At 37.8% G+C, this 3,874-nt stretch overlaps 1 long non-coding RNA gene across 1 annotated transcript; it reads right to left on the minus strand.

The window, feature by feature from the left end:
* Positions 1-2,239: 2,239 nt before the first annotated feature.
* LOC127962153 (uncharacterized) lies at positions 2,240-3,495 on the minus strand. Its single transcript, XR_008154525.1, has 3 exons — positions 3,311-3,495; positions 3,148-3,222; positions 2,240-3,000 (listed from the first exon to the last, which is right to left on the minus strand). It is a non-coding gene; the product is annotated as an uncharacterized LOC127962153 (long non-coding RNA).
* Between the last annotated feature and the right edge of the window lie 379 nt (positions 3,496-3,874).

Raw genomic sequence — 3,874 nt, forward strand, 5'->3', positions numbered from 1 at the left:
TGTTGTTGTTGTTGTTATTATCCAACATTTAAACAGGATTGTATAAATCCAGTTCTTTGCAAGAGCAGCTTGCAAATCTTCTATACTTATCTTGCTGGATTTGTCCACTACTATTGATACGGAGAACCAACAGATCCTCCTGTAAACCCCTTTTGGAAAATGGCATCTCTGGAACCACACTCCAGTGTTTTGAGTCTTAACTTCTCAGATAGGTCCTTCAAGGTATCTTGGAGAGGTAAGGTCACAACATCTAGCTACTAGAGTGCCTCAGGGCTCAGTTCTTGGAGCAATTATTTTCTATGTCTACATTAGATCACTATGGTCTATAATTCAGAAACATGGCTTTTAATATCAATGCTATGCTGATTACACTCAACTCTACTTCTCATTCCATCCTGATGATCCAGTGATAGCTTTTTGCATCTCAGCATGCCTGAAAGACATTTATTGTTGGATGATGAACCATAACCTTCAACTCAGTCAAGACAGAACTGCTTGTAGTTTCAACTAACCCATCATTTAACTATCCAGTTAGGTTCATCAACCATAACTCCTTCAAAAACAGATAGAAACCATGGAGTTGTGTTTGACAATAAACTGAATTTATCAGAACACATTGCTAAAACTGACCAGTCCTGCATATTTGCTTTATACAACATTAGGTAGACCAGGTCCTTTATTTCAGAACATGAAACACAACTCCTTGTTCAAGCTCTTGTTCTATCCAGGTTGAACTATTGCAAGGCTCTCTTGGCAGGTCATCAAGCCACTTCTATCAAACCTATTCAATTAACCAAAATGCTATTGCAAGATTAATCTTTAATGAGCCGAAAATAACACGTCACACACCTGTACACCTTTGCCTAAATGCCCCACATAGCAAATGTCTTCTGGCCAAGAACTGGGCCAAACAATCACTTTTCCCTCGGAAGAACAAATTAACCAGTAAAAATTGATTACAAAGTAAAAAGTATACAGTCTATAAGAGAAACGTAACAGATAGACACATATAACTTAATCATAAGAATTTATTACAGATCTGTCAAAGAGCAGTACCACAGTAAGTTAATCCAAATGACGATGAATTGCAGATGCAGTCCACTCTGGCAGAATGTAATAGTAGTGCGAGGAGCAGCGCATAATTTAAGTTGTTAATGCTGAAAATAATATACCGATCCACTCCGTCAAGGCACACGTTTCTCATTCAAATCCGGAAATCTCTTTTATAACCGGAAACACGGCATGTCGCAATCTATGACGAGAACTGACGAGAGCCAATGGCCGTTTAATATCACTGCCGTGGAACTTGTTGTAAAACTTCTTAATGGGACTTTGTTTATTGTTACTATAGCTACAGAGGAAGGAGAGACATATCGCTGATGAATGGTTTGAATTTGGATCTGTTCATCACACCAGGCATCACATGGAAACAGAGGATTTAAATAAAAAAGATACTTTCATTATCATTTTATTTAATGCTTGTGCATGACGGCTACTAATAAAAATGATGTGTCCCCACTCTCTATTATAGACCAGTGTGTGCCCCAATATAAGTTCAAAAATATAAAGTTCAATATAATGGTAATGAATACAGTTCATGAGAATTTATATTTCAGTTTTAGACTGTGAATGTCATGTCTGTTATTGCCATATATACAAATCCACACAATTTGATTCTGTGTGTATGCAACGTATATACAATTATATAAGGTTTAATGTCAGACTGAAGTGACTGTGGATTGCAGAAAGCAGGGGTTCTTACAGAAACTGCTCCTTTTTATTCCACGCCTGTTTGTTTTCTGTGTTATATTTAACATTTAACTCCCTGACCCAGACAAAGTGCCGCTACTACTCTCAGGTATAGAGATAGAGAAAAAAGTGAAATTAAAGAATGAACCGGTGTGACATCATTTTGAACTAAGTTGTGCCTGGGGCAGCATTTCTGAATAATTTTAATATGTTGCTTCTGGTACATTTTGTGAAACTTTTAAAGTGAAATGTCCAGTGAGTGGTGCTAAAAGCTGTTTTTATAACATCGATTGTTAGTGCAGCAGTTTGCATATGAAATGTCCAGTGAGCGCTAAAAAGGTTAATGCTCTTTTAAGTTTTAAAATAACATACCACGCATACGGAACATTATTTTAAACCTAACTGATAGTGTTAAAAGCAAATGTGAAATAAATATGCTTTTTTTGAAGCAACGGTCTCAGTTACTGTATGTAATGTCCATGTGACCTAGGCTTGCTGGTCGTTATAAAATAGTCGACGAAATTGACTACGCCACCCACAAATTCTAGGACGTGGGACCCTAACAATGATCTAATCTCTTTTTTGTTTTTCTTTGAATCACACAGGTGGTTCAAATAAATGAACTAGAAGCCAGAGTACAAAAAGGGTTGCTTTATTTTCCAGAATGAGCAAAATTGTATCTTCTCTTAAGAGTAGAAGGACTTGGTAAAACCATCCATGACACCAAAGAAACCAATAAAAAAAATAAACTAATTACAACAATTAAACACCACTCGGAATGGATTTAAAGTAAACCAAATTAATTTCCAAAAGAAATAACACTCCAACCAAATCGAAATCTAACAACATTCAATAAGAGAAACCAATCATTAGACTGATATTCACATTAATTAAACAGAGAAATCATACTTTAACCCAAAAGAAAACATAAGAATGGCACTCAAAATAACACCCAAATCAACCTAGAATACTAAAATGGGAAATATACCACATGGGAGGAAGAAAAAAACAAACCCAAAAGTCAAACCCAATCAAAAAAATATAAAGAAAATAAAAATCAAACCCAATCAAACCATTATACGTAAAACACACAAATCAAACAAGGCCTCCCAATACAGCACTATACCATTCAAATAAGACAGGCAGATCCTGCAAAATGAATGCCACAAATCAAAAAAACAAAACAACCAAATCCCAAGTTTGGTGGGAAAAAAAAAACGATGGCCACTTGCCAAAGAAGGTTTTGATGTCCTGTAATTAAAACCATTTAAATTTTATTACACACCACATTCTACATTTAACAATCAAGAAAATACTCACGTTGCTAATGTATTAATGCTCCTTTAAAGGATACTTAAAGTGTATAAGTCTTTAAAAACTAGCTTAATCATTACTTACGTCCAGTGGTCGTAACAAAGCGCAAAATGACAAGTGCACTCTGCTCTCACCTCGATCATTAAAACCGGAACAATCCTACAACACATTTACTATGGTAAATGCGGATCTTACTACCAAGCATCCCCTTTACGATAAACATGATTAAAACAACAGGTTTACTCACTCCGAGTTTTCGGACACAATAGGTCAAGCCGTTCCTTCAACGCGCCAGCAGAGGAAGAAACACAAACTCGCTCACCAAGCGTAGAACGAGAGCAAACGCTGTTTCCTTGACGCCCGCGAGACTTTATACGCCACCTACCCATTACGTCATCTACCTACCTAACGGCACAACATACTCATACCGGTTACATCCACCCCCTCCTTCAAAGATCACCGTCCCGGTGACAACATTTAACTCCATCATAACCAATTCTAATCCCAAGGTCTAAAAGGGACATAGAGGGAACTAACGGAGGCTGAATTTGGTGGCCTTTGATTTTCCAAGGATCGCACTGGTCTTGGTAGATTGAATACATTTGAATGGTTCCGCCCGTTCTGGCTCGGATTCTCGTTCTAAAATATTGAGGTGAGAGCCAGGGCCCGATAAATCAAGTACCTGCTCCACTGGACACTGGGACTCTGGGGGATGAAGGACCCCAGTTAAACATTGGTCTGGCTCCGACTCACCCAAATCCTCCCTAACAGCTGCCACCGAACCTCCCTCCTGGGCTACATGAAGAACCAC

This window comes from Carassius gibelio, chromosome B7, assembly GCF_023724105.1.
Source record: "Carassius gibelio isolate Cgi1373 ecotype wild population from Czech Republic chromosome B7, carGib1.2-hapl.c, whole genome shotgun sequence".
Taxonomy (NCBI): Eukaryota; Metazoa; Chordata; class Actinopteri; order Cypriniformes; family Cyprinidae; genus Carassius; species Carassius gibelio.